Source organism: Magallana gigas, chromosome 4 (genome assembly GCF_963853765.1).
Source record: "Magallana gigas chromosome 4, xbMagGiga1.1, whole genome shotgun sequence".
Lineage (NCBI taxonomy): Eukaryota > Metazoa > Mollusca > Bivalvia > Ostreida > Ostreidae > Magallana > Magallana gigas.
This window is the reverse complement of record NC_088856.1, coordinates 12,063,573-12,077,523: the sequence shown is the minus strand read 5'-3', so window position 1 is coordinate 12,077,523 and position 13,951 is coordinate 12,063,573. Positions and strand designations below refer to the sequence as shown.

The 13,951-nt window shown below is 31.0% G+C and overlaps 1 long non-coding RNA gene across 1 annotated transcript; it reads left to right on the top strand.

The window, feature by feature from the left end:
- Window positions 1–2,290: 2,290 nt before the first annotated feature.
- Window positions 2,291–5,260, top strand: LOC117682483 (uncharacterized). Its single transcript, XR_004596835.2, has 3 exons — window positions 2,291–2,332; window positions 4,302–4,505; window positions 4,825–5,260. It is a non-coding gene; the product is annotated as an uncharacterized lncRNA (long non-coding RNA).
- Window positions 5,261–13,951: the final 8,691 nt, after the last annotated feature.

The following is a 13,951-nucleotide window of genomic DNA, read 5'->3' as shown; positions in this document are numbered from 1 at the left end:
CCATTTTAATTATCATAAAATAAATAAATCCATAAATAAAAGTTATCGATTTATTGATAATTCAATTCAAAAAAACTATGTAGTTACTATTGTATAAGTGAATTTAAATAATTATTTTAAAGTAGCTCATAAAATCTTTTAGAAAGTTCATACCCTGGTCATGGTTAAATGGAACAGGCAGCTACATTGTGCATGTATCTTGAACATGACATGAATTGCATTAGGGTAGAAATTACCGTTATTAAGGTTCTGGTAAAAGATGTAATGTGTCTTGATGTTCAGTTGATTTTAGTTTTGTGCACTGTGATTTTTTAAGATTTCCACCCAAATTCTTGAGTATCTTTTTTTATATTACTTTGTTCCATCAAAGAGAGTGGGGTTCATTTCTAATTGCTGTTTTATATCAGATTTTTTGCATACTCTACCTCTTGATAAGTTAATATTTTAAATTAGAATAATTTTAATACTTTATATAGTTTGACTCAATATCTTTATGCAGCACATTTGGATGATGTTAATGAAAACACACATACCTGTGAAAGAAGTACAATTAAAATAGATAAAAGGGAAACAATCCAAGACAACTTTATTGACATATTATCATTTCCCGCGGAAAAATTCACAGAAACGGAAAAAGAAAATATCACAGAGATTTAATCGGAAATATGACCATCATTCTCCGTTCGAAAGTCACTTGGAATACCTTGCAACACTTTAAAGCAATATGAGCTGCAATTTTAATGTTGAAATTTTTTTTCAAGAAAATATTATTTTGTACTAAAATGACAAAAATATAATGGTTTTGAAATTTCTGTTAGCTCTATTTTTGTGGGAAAAGCCATTAAGAAGCCTTAATTGAAACAAAATTGAATTATTGTCGTCTTGTACAAAAATTGATCTGCTATATATTCCTTAAAAGGGAAATCTTTCTCCTGACAAAAATTAATGATTTTTTAAATTATCATAAAGCTTAAGTTACAGGCAGACTTATCATACTAGCAGGTTTTTGCAGCAAAATAAAATTCTAAAAAATACAGCTCATATTGCTTTAATGTTACATCAGGGTTTGTTGCAATGTAAAATCCCCGTAGACGTCTCTAGTTTTTGCGATTATTGAAACCTAAGAAGCTAGATGGGCGTTTCAAAGGAGAAATCTTTGAAATTTTTCATACTTTTGAATGAACATTATTTGATACCTGAGGTATTTATAAATATCAAGTAATTAAGCAAAATGTGAATTGAGGATATCTTTGGACGGAGTATAGTTCAATATATCCGTGACAGCAAATTTTATAAGTTTGCCATAGTAAAACAATTATAGCTCATGCACAGAAAAAATGAGTGATATTTTGAGACAGAAGCTTTTTGATAGGTACTAATAAGTGAACATGAATATGCTCACTGTTTTTTCCCTTTATTGTGAACATAAATGCTGTAAAAACCTATAAATGTAAACTTTATGATAATTTGTATTTGATACGTATGCTTTTCCAACAAAAAAACATCAAGTGCGTACAATATATACATGTAAATTGTACATTAAAATATGTACATAGAGTGCACTCCCCTATAATGGTAATATTACAATATTTTATGATTTGAAATGATATTGTAATGTCTTTATAGGCATTACTGATGAACGTAATGCACATTGTTGTTACATTCTTTCCAGATATTAATACACAGGTGATCGATGTGAGGAGTTATGCTATTTCCCTTAGATGCAACGATGTGTTTATGCCATATGTTTATATTGTATGCGTATGATTGCTAAATTTAAATACTGTTGGTTTTTTGAAGCAACAACTGATAAACTAGAACAACAGTATTTTTCAATGAGAGCATTAAACAAAATCTATGGTACGTAATCTTCCCCTTTTTTTATTTGAAAGCAAAAAACAAGTTGTACCAATTTTCAATTGAATATTGCGTATTAAACAGACAAAAACCACGCGTGTCTATTGAATCGTTAACACGAAGTAGATCGTCATGATTTGCGACTCATTCGTGGATTGGAGAAAATATACACTACCTTATATGGATAACATTATTTAACATGTGACAATATTTACGTCAACCATACTCTCCAATAACTTATGTGCGCAGTTTATGAAATTTTTACACTAATATCATTATAAATGTTAAGATTAATTGTTCTCCATAAATTAAAGATTTTATCACAAATGTCCGATTCTCGTTAAAAAATTATAATGGCACGCAATGATATAGAATTTCATTTTAATGTAATTACGTACTGGGTATAGATTTTGTATATATACCAGTAAACATGCTTATTCTCTAATTGTAGGAAATTCGAACATAACCCCTAAAGGTAATGCACTCTAAACTTTTGCAAATTCTCATGTCGTTTTTAGGAGGCCGACTTTAGTTTTTATTGCACATGTCTTGATGCATTCTAGTGAAATACAGTGTATTTATACCTTGTATAATTTTTTCGGGGTCTATTATAAAGTTGAACATAATAAACAAAATACAGATAAAAATATTAAATTCTTTTGGGAAAGTTTTAGTTTTAACGATTTTTCTGTTGTATGGTAGTTGAGTGTTGCATTTGTGCTTTTATGACGCTATGACAAAATGAATCTTTAGAGGAGTACGTTATAGAAACAAAATAAAATAATAAGTAAACATCGTACGTCTTTGAAATTTGATACACAGAATAATGTTATTTTTCTTGATATTTGATTGAATCCGTTGTAGCCTATCTATCTCATTTGTAATACTCCAAACAAAAATATAGCAAAATTTAGTGCATATTGAGACGGCCCCAACTTAAAACCAGAAGAAAGGATTTGGTGTTTCTTACAAGGTTTCAACGTAAAAAATGATATTACTAATCACATATTACAATTTGAGAAAAGTAGCTATGCAGTAGTTTTTTAAATGATAAAAAAGCGGAAAATGGCAATTTCCTATAATCTTATTCCTAAGTAAATGTACCTTTATTTTAAGATGGCCCCTAAAAGACCAGATGGGTTGTTTTCTTGAAACTTGACAAATAAAATAGAATTGATGTAAATTACATATGGTTAAAAATAAAGAGTTTTACTATAATCATTGTAGTTTTTCCACCCCCACCCCTACCCCCACCTTCTCCTAAATCGCCTCCTTAAAACTTGAAATTATCTACTCTGTTCTTAAGATACGTCAATGGAGTTTTTTTTTTAAGGTGGCTCGACACACCAATGCATCATTTGATGGATCGATGAAGAATTCTCTTTGAGAAATGATTATTCAAAAATGACACCTATATCGGCCTCTGATTATTTTATATGAATTTTTTTGTATTTTTTTTTATAGAAACCGGAAACATCGTTTTAGCTGCGAACAAGATATATTAGAGCTAAAAATTTGTTATCAATTAATGCACAATACAATTATCTATAAATACATATCAAAAACGGCCAGATAAACTTTGAAATATTTTCGTAAAAAAAATATTTATGAAAATGAAAAAAAAAGGATTGTAGATATTTTTTAAATCTATGGATAAAAACTGCAGATTAACTGTTACTCGCATTTAACAATTGCTGTACAATCATATTTCAACAAGAAATTGAAACCAAATAGTGAAATTAAAGTATAAATGGAAAATTTTAAAATCGAACCGATCCCGATTGTAATTAAACTGATCCCGAACGAAATCACATAAAGTTAGAATGAATCAGAATTTTGCAAAACTTTCAGGTTGTTTAGCTGTAAAATGGTTTCGTCATTTACTAACTTTATAATTTATATCAATTACTTAGAAAAAAACTGCAGTTTATTTGTAAAATTTCAATTTTAAAATAATTCTGATCGGGATCAGTTTTTTTTCAATCGGGATCGGTTCAAATTTGATAAATAGCATTTTTTCCAAAATTTCGCATTTTCATTTCAATTTCTTTGTAAAATATCATTGTTTAGTAAATAGTTTATGTGACTATATGTTATTTTGAAAATTTTATCCATAGATTAAAAAGATATTAAAGAATTGCAATTTTGATTTTCAGAAATATTTTTTTAATTAAAACATTAAACACTTGACCAAACGATCTTTGGCATGAATTTATTTATAATTATATTACACATTACTTGACAACAAGTTTTAAGCTCTAATATATTCTGTTTGTCTGCAAAACAGTTTTTCCTATTTCACTGAAAAAATACCAAAAAATTCGTATAAAATAACTGAAAGCCGATATTGATCTCTGTTTTGTGGAATCATGTTTCAAAAAAGATTCTCTATCGATCCATAAAATAAATTTTTGGTGTGTCGAGGAACCTTAATTTTTTTTAAGATTTCATTCTCCAACACTAACTTGATTTAACGATGGATTCAAAGACAGCAGTCTCCTATGCAGCTATTTTCTGTGTAATCTGGATCAGTTACACAGTTGCTGATCAACAGAACTCAAGTAGTTTCCTCAGCAGCTATGCAAGTTACCAAGACATCTGCCGAAAAATAGGCTGGGAGCCCAAATGTAGCCTACATACAATAAACGGTAATGCATTTTATTCGACCGATCACATAATTGTTCAAAGCGCGAATGGTTGTAAAAAAAAACCCAACTATTTCATAATGTAGTTTTATAAATTAGAAAATTTATTTAATACTTAAATTTTTGTATTATTTATTTGGTGGACTGATTCATCTTTAACAATTATTCTTTTCTGTAAGATGAAAACTGTTAGTTTCATGTTTAAAAAAATCTAAACTCAAAAGTGTTTACTTGTATTAATGACAAGCATTAATTGCATGTTTGTTAAAATAGCATACATATATTTGTTGTTTCCTCTATGCACTCAGCGTCTATTTTGCAGAATGTAAAGGGAAAACCATTGCCTTCCATGCAATTCTTCCTAGTGAACTGAAAAACACGCCCATTAACACTATCATCAAATTTCAACAGGTTCAAGTAAACGAAGGAGGTGGATATAACCCGGCCACCGGTAAATTCACAGCGCCGGTAGATGGCGTCTACTCGTTTTCATGGACCTATCATACAAACAAGGGTTCTGTCGCCTATCTTGGAGGATATGTAGATGGGACGATTAAAACGTATATAGGCACGTATACACAGGCAAGCAAATGGCAAAGCCAAACGGGCAACCTTGTGATAAAACTAAAGAAAGGAAATCAATTCTGGGTACAGACCTACCTGCGAACGGTTCAACATTTAAACGCAGGTTATACCTTTGTGTCTGGATACAAGTTATCTGGTTGTTAAAAAGCAATAAACTGGCTGCAATAACTAAATTCAGTGTTGAGACTCTGATTTTGATCATGCGTATATTACAACTTATAATGAAATGCCGTTCCTTTATATATGTATAGAAGAAATCTGATACATTTAAAGAATACCTAAACTCTTTGTTACAACAGTCTATTTGTATTTGTGACATCATATGCATACTCAGAGCAGAACAGTTTTTAATTTAAGAGGAATTCTTGGTTATGAATAATTTAATCACGATATGAGATTTAGAGGAATAATCTGGGTATAAAGCTTAAATTACTGTAAAACACGCTTATAACAAAATCTCAGGGACGGGCAATTTTGCTTCGTTATAAACAAAATTCGTTATATCCGTCAAGTTTACAACATGTAATTAACTCTTGGGGAATGATATTCACTTCGCAGTGAATGTCAATTCATTAAAAGTGTGTTCGATATCAGCGTATTTTACTGTATATGTCGTATGAATAAAACTTTCATGCTCCCGTTTTTGAATTGAAGCTTGAATAGCGTATTTTAGACAAGCGGTTATACAAGTCGAACTTAAATACATTAGGTTTGTAAATCTGTCGTAAATTACAACTGTATGTAAGTATCAAAACACATTTAACTAAAAAAAAGATAAAATACTATTAACGTTTTATATTTAACGTGTACGATATCTGCCAATGATAATTTTAAACAAGTTATTGTGGATTTAAAATTAGCGTATTTCTGAATATTTCTATTTTCATTGATGTAGAAATGGCATTTAGCAATGTACTTGATTTAACAGAAGCCGCTGCCAGCCAGAACGTTAACTAAAATGTAATAATACGTTTTCAGTTTGAAATATGTTTGAAATGAGACATTAAATCTTTCTCAATTCGCGTATCCAGATGATACATGTACCGGCGATAATGAACTCCTTTAGCTACTCATCTTAAAGTGTTTTGATAAAAATTTCATCGCTAAATTGTCTCTTATAATTCCTATAAACCATCTGAAACAAATGTAATAAAATAATTGACATCTTTAATGAAACTAGACTTTGACCCGCGCGTGCACGGGTTGACATTGCATATGATATCGGACATCTATGAAATAGATACATCGACACATCGTATTGCTGACATTTAATAAACAAAGTTTATACCTACAATAATGCTATTAATTTCACTACATTCTGCTTTGTTAGAATAATCTAACTGTGTCTCGGGACAGGCCTTCACCATAGTTAAAATGCCTCCCGTATACCCGTAATGTTGAAGAAAATTGCAGAATCGCTTTGAAACGATTTAGGAGAAAATTGTTGAAGTTGCATTGAAAACGAGAAAAAAAAAATGAAATTATTGATAACAAACAATTTTGAGGCTGTAAATACCTTTCATCTAAAAATCTAATTCATAGGAATTAATTTGAAGAATTCAACACTTTTTCACCAACGTTTTTTTTTACTCGATTACACCGTGTTGACATTTAGAATTCTAGGATTTTTCATAGTTAATGAAATGTGTTAGAGTTATCTCCCGTATTTTTTTGATGAACAGAATAAATAACAAAGTTCCAATGAAAATTTACACGTATTCGTATTATCTGAGTTTATCATGCAAATGCAATATTGTGGAAACATAAATTAAAAAGCCTCCCGTGATTTAGCATGAATGCAATGCGCATGCGCATGATTGTAAAATCCGAAAAAATCCATATGATTTCCTAAATTTCTTGAGCAATTTTCGTTGATAATTAATTAGCGAAGCTTGATTTAGAAAAAAAAAATCAAATTGGTAATCTTCAAGTACCAATGATGTTTAAAATATATAAAACAAAAGACAGTACTCTCCGGATTTATGGGTATTAAAGGCCAAAAATTCGAGTCTATTATTTTGATATAGTAGTTTAGTAGGTTAAAGTTATCTTATTCTGTAATAAATACACACAAACCAGTGCTGATTAACAATTAACTTTTTTCTTCGCGTTGATTGGATTAAGATTTCGTTATTATTACCAAAATTTATAAAAGGTTACTTCAACCTTAATCCTCAACGACCAAAAGTAAAATGTATTTGGGATGTTTCAAAAGTTATAAATTTTTTGCGTACTTAAATGCCATTAAGTAATGGAACTTTACATATTTGACTTTGCAGTTAATTGCTCTTATTGCACTCACTAGAGTGCAAAGATTCTAAATCTAAATATACAACAAAAGGTAAATATATTTGTTCTTATTAAACGAGACATATATGTTATTACTAAAAGTTTAAATGGCCATGGCCACAATTTTGGTCAAATTATTTTTTCTTAATTTTTAAAATTACATAGCTTTAGGAATGTCTTTGTTAAAATCGAATGATCCTGAAATTTGAGAATCAGTCATAGAGTTATTCACAAGGTACAAGGTTAAAAACTCGGTGCGTGTACTGTGTTAATTTAATTTCCACGTATAGGATATAAGCGCCGTTTAATCTCAGGAATTTCGTCTTAATTGTTCAATCCGCTGCATATTTGACAGACAATAAGAATGGGGTCCGAGGTTCATTTTCACGAATTTTCATTAGGATTGAGTGAAGGGCTTGGGAGTTCTAAATTCTAAATATCACATATTACAAAATTTCTAAACAAATTACATAATTATGTTAGAACAATGTATAAGCGTTGTTTGAAAGATGTAACTATTGATTTTTTTACATCTGTTTATTCTTAGGCTCAAACACTCATAAACGGGTGGTCAGTTTTCAAACCTTATCGCAGTCACCCGTTCGTTTGTATAGTTACGTGTTTAAACTTCGGAGGTTTTTCTTAATCCCAGACAGGCAACAGATTTGTATCAGTATATAGACATGCACAAAAAAAGGAAAAAGTACATCATCTTTAATAAAAATCAGTAAGAAGACAATCATTAAACAATGAATTTCAAATTATTTGAATCCATAAACATTATCCTGTAACTTGAAAAAAATACATGTATAATTTTTGGACGCCAATGTACATGTAGCCTCTATCCAATTAACTGCATGTTACCTGTACTAGTTCTTATTTAAATGCTAAAACATTTGTACGAGAGAGAGAGAGAGAGAGAGAGAGAGAGAGAGAGAGAGAGAGAGAGAGATATTTTCTTGTTTTTTATAGTGTTTAGGGAATCAGTATATCAGCAACGTATGTCGATAAACACATTTATATACATGCATGCGTGTATCAATATATGTGAATAAATACTAATCAGTCCTCCTTTTAAGGTCATGTAGAAGACTTACTTAAACGTTGGTGCATTGCTAAATATTGTGTGTGTCATTGAGATGGTGGCATTTCTTTGATGCCGACAAAGCGACCCAGCGTACTGCAGGGGTACCTCGGCGGCATGTCTTTGATGCCTGCGATGCGACGAGCGTTTGAATTTAGCGAACTGCTGATAGAAACAAGCAATCTATTTGTAATGGAAAAAAGCCGCTATTATTTTTATCTATAATAAATATAAAACGGAAAACATTAAAATCCATCATTTTCAAGATAAAATCGTTTAACAAAACAAAATTAAGAAAGAAAAAAACATCCGGCATGTCTTTGATGTCGGCAATGCGACGAGCGTCTAATGTAGAGAGCTGCTGACAGAAAAGAGCTCCATATTTGTACTGAAAAAAGCCGCTATTATTTTTTAATCTGACAAAAATAAAACGGAAAGCATTCAAATCCACCATTTTAAAGACGAAATCATTAATCAAAACACAAATAAGAGAGAAAAACATTCGGCACTCAGGGACTGAACCCGGGTCGCCTGGGCACAAGTCACCACTTTAACGACTGAGCTACGCGGACCCTCGCTTCAGGACTTTGGAGTCCAAAATCTCAAGAATGCATGGATCGATTTTAAAACAAATTTCATATTTAGAAGTTTCGAGAAGGTCTCTATCAAATGAAAAAAAAAATCAAATCCAAAAAATTGAAAAATTAAGGTTTTTCATTTCCGGTGACGACCGGAAATGACGACGGACGTTCGGATGTGCGAAGGGCACTGCGGCCGTTCACTCTCTACCTTCTCTGAAAATTTGAAAGTGCTATCTTGAATACTTTTTGAGAAAAATCGTGAACAAGCAATATCATAAAATCTTTAATATCTCGGTACCGGAAGTGACGACCAAAAAAACCTCGTTAATTTTCTTACAAATTTTGTCATGAATAAGATCCGAAAATTCAATGAAAATCGGATGAAGCATTTTTGAGAAAACGTGGGATAAAAAAAATAATAATAATAGAGGAAAAGAATCAAAGCAATAACAATAAGGTCTTCCGTTGGAAACGGAAGACCTAAATAACACATTTCTACCCATAAGGTCTTAATATTATTCATACAATAATACGTGAAAAAGGTTTTAAAGCTGCTTGGTCCGATTTTACATCGAATTTCTAAACATTCCTATGATGCATTTGGTTTATTTGGTATTTTTGTGTGCACATAAATAAATTATTTTTATTTACTTTGAATATTTCTAACTTTGAAAGGAATCAGATTCTGCTGGTGTAAAAAAGGCGAGAGCTTGAAACTTTCTAATATAATTTGTTTGTATGAAAATATATTTGACATTGAAATAGCCTAAAAATCGGACCATGCAGCATAAGATTAGCTCTTCTAAAAATTTAATATCGGGTATCCCCTATCCAAACCACTTACACCCAAGATTAAGCAAAACATATTCCAAGCCTAGTATTTTCAAAAAAAAATATTTTAAAGGATTTAAATGTATACATTGTACGACCATTAAACGCTGCATTCTCGTAGTGTTCTTAATACTCCAATGGTACCAAAGAATTTACCTAGCGTCTGTCTGGTATGTTGTCGTTTAGGATGTAGGTCATCTCTTGGGTGTCAACAGCAAAGTTTCCCTCTATACCTCGAGTATCAGTGCCATCCCAGAACTATAGTCCTTTATGCTATACTTCCGAAACTTAAAAAACACAAATGTTAATGTTAAATGTTAAATCATTATGGTAATTTACAAACATACACATTCAGACAATGAAATACTGACATCTTTCCTTATATACCGGTATCAGCACAACTACAATGCATTTTGCAATTGTAAGACTGTGTTTAAAGTTTCCACTTCGAGCTTTGCCTGTGATTTTTCTGTGAAAAATTGAGTTTACAGAATTAAAAAAGCTGGATTTTCCCGCTCCATTCTGGCCAACCAGGAGGTTGTTTGCTGTAGATACGCTGCTTCCTTCCGGCTGGTAATTCAAAATGTCCGCCTTTAATTGTTTCAGTTTCTTGGAATTAAGCAAGACAAAAAAAGTAATGCAAAACCCCACAATTTAACAGATTTATCAAAAAAAAATGAATTATTTAACACGTTAACTATCAACGTTATCAATCATTTGTTCGATATAGTCATGGTTTATGTGCGTGATATTCTTCTTACTGTACATTATATTTGTGAAAAAAATCATTATTTTGCATTCACAATATATCTTAACTATCCCTCAACATATGCTTAAAAGAATTGCACTCATTTATTGTTTGTTTGTCTTCCAGACAATACCGTTATATTTAATGGGTTTTTTTCTCAATTGTTTCCATTTTTAACAAGTAACAATGTGTTAACAATAAACTAATGTTTTACGTTTTTAAACATGATATTCAATTCGGTTTTTTTTTCTGAATAGTGCACCCTTTTCAACAAAAAACAATCCATTTACAATTAAGTAATACTTTACTTTTTTAAAACTAATAAAACTGAAAAACTGAAATTTAACTTTTTCCCTGAATTGTGCACCATTTTCAAGTAACAATGTTTTTAGAATTATATTAACTAATGTTTTACTTTTTTTAAACATGACCCAAAAGATAAGATGCAGTCGGCAGAGACAATAAACGTGTCATTGTCCCAATGATCAATCAATTATACCGATTTGTCGGCAATGCATATTTTCTTGATGTATATGAATTGGTTATCGGTTCTTGCTTTTAACATAGGAACTCAGATTACATTACAGGAAACGGAAGACATTCGAATGCCGCCGGTTACTAGTTTCTACGATTAATCACCATTGGCAGATAGCACGGCAACTATTTCGCGGTTAGATAGACTAAAATGTTTTTTTTTGGTAATTTTACGTAGAAAAAAATCTCTGAGGTAAATAAAAAAAAATTGTCCAAGCTAAAATCTATGAACAAAGCTGACCCAAATCTTTTATCAACAGCGGATATTTTTCAAAACAAGCTTTAAAATTCAATTGTATTTATGTGCAGCTCTTTCTTTAAAAAATCCCTTGACTTTTTGCATGTTGACTCAAATGTCGACTACAATAACACGAATCTTTATTAGTCTTTATTGTTTTACATGAATTGAATGTAATTCTATTGGATGTTCATCAAACTGATTTCATTCTTACTTTTTACTTGTAAGGGTGTCGTCAATAATGGCAATGCTGTTTTTGTAACTGAAAGGCTGAACAACCTTTTCCATATGGTGATAGATATATCTTGACTCCAACACAACACTGTGCACTCGGCCAAGAGATATCTAGATGTAATACTGTTAAAATGCACTTGGTTTATGTAGTTAACATATCAAACGAAGATACGTAACAATAAAGATGTGTTTAAATAAAACTTATCATATTTAACAAATTTTACGTGAGAGTTTATACTACATGCATTAGCAAATTGAGGAAATGTCCAACACAGAAACGAGGAGTTCAATATACGTCAATACTGAACCTCTGCATCAAACTCGGGAAACTATCTCCATGGTTTGTCCAAGTACACCGGATCAGACATTTTTGTTATTGTAGTTTCAGTCTAAAAAAAACAAACAGTATTTTATTTTCTACTTTCAACATCATGATATTATATATCATAAATTTTCTGTCTAAAAAACTTTACTGGCTATCATTTATTTTTCCTATGAACACTTTAAGGGACAATCCCTACAAATTTATATTTAAAAATTTATATGAAGAAAAAATTGTACTAAACCCTTTCCTACCGCAATGCAGAAGTTTACTATTGGTCTTGATTCATTTTTTCTTTAAATTCACGATTTTCTAAAAACTAGAATTCTTATGCGGAGAAGAATAGCAGTCTTTGATGCCTGTGTGGTGATTTACAAAGGAAGAATATATTCAGAGGTCTTTCTGATGAACAACTTTTTTGTTTGTGTTTTAAAACGTTTAATATCAAGCCGATAATGTATCTAATTTTTTCATTCTGAGCTATTGATTTTATTTCACCTGAAATCAGGGTTTCATTTACACGAAAGTAAATACTTAGCAATTACGGAAAATCATCTTTCATTTAGACGCGCACAAAACAAGTTATTAAATGTAGCTAAAATGCACGAGGGGGATGGGGGTAATTAGGCTGTGCAGGTGTAACCTAGTTCTTCAATAAGGCTGAATGATCATCAAATTAACCATTAGATCTGCAGATGATTTTAAGATATGCTTTGCTTAGCTTTAAACTATCATTATATTAAGTAAAGAAATATTCTTATCTTAATTTTTTAAATTTGGGCATATTAATGTAGAGCTCTTCTAATCAAGAAGATCGATACAGTCTAAACATGGCCACGACCATTCAGCCTTCTTAATTGATACAATTTTTTGTATCATAAATTTGTTGATATTGTAGTATTATGTGTACTTATAATGAAAGCAATGTCTACTTAATCAATAGGATGGTAATCCGTGATTGAAAGAAAAAAACTAAAACTGAGTCTCAACGAATTCTACTGATTCCACAGTGGTCAGCATTATTCAACGAACAATTGATATTGCATTTTCTTTTTTAAAAATTGATTTAAAACTGCTAATTTGAGGAATAAGGTGAAATCATTTTAAATGGCTTTTGCAATTGATTACCACAATAAGCTCATACATTGTCTAAAATTGTTTTAAAGCAATTTATATATAATGTACATTATCACAACTCGTAAAAGGCATTCTTTTCGTTGCATGTGCATCCGTAAAACCCCTAAAGAAGCTGCAGACCTCTTAAAAGGGGCATAGTCATTATTTTGGTTAATTCGTTTCTGTTTTCAACGTTTACAATGCTCCAGTTAGGCATGTTTAATAGTCAACCAAAATGGGTGTGTCTTCGTGTGATAAGCGGGATACAGAGCTGAATTTCTTTGTTATGTAGATGTTATAGGAAAGGAAGAATGAGCATATACATATACAATGAAAATGTATTGCTGGACCGAGAATCGAACCTTGGAAACTGCAACTCTAGTCAGGAGCCTTACAACTGCCCTACTCAGGCTGAAATCATCGGTCCATATAGCCTAAACTACAGCAATAACACAGCTCAGGTTATGTTTTTGTTTACATTTTAAATGTTGAAAAGAAAACTCCAGGTTTAGATTCAAAATGGATGAGATAATCAAACGCTAGGAACTATTTATTTACGTTCGAAACGAATAAGCAGATTCAAAAATAGAATAAAAAAAGAAATTGTACTGCTACATTAAATCAACGTAAACAGAAATCATGTCCTTTTTTACATATTACAAACAATCGCGAGCTTTGCATTCTGTTTATAACTCTTGCATTGATGACACTCAAATTTTGTTTAATAATAAAAAATACATTGCAAAAGTATTGTAAAATAAAGTTTAATCAAATGGTGACCATGCCCCTTAAACAGATCAAAACATTTTCTTGTAGAAGTCTCACTTGTGTAGACGATCATCTTGCATCGCCATGTTAATCAGTAGCAATGTAAATATCAATTTATT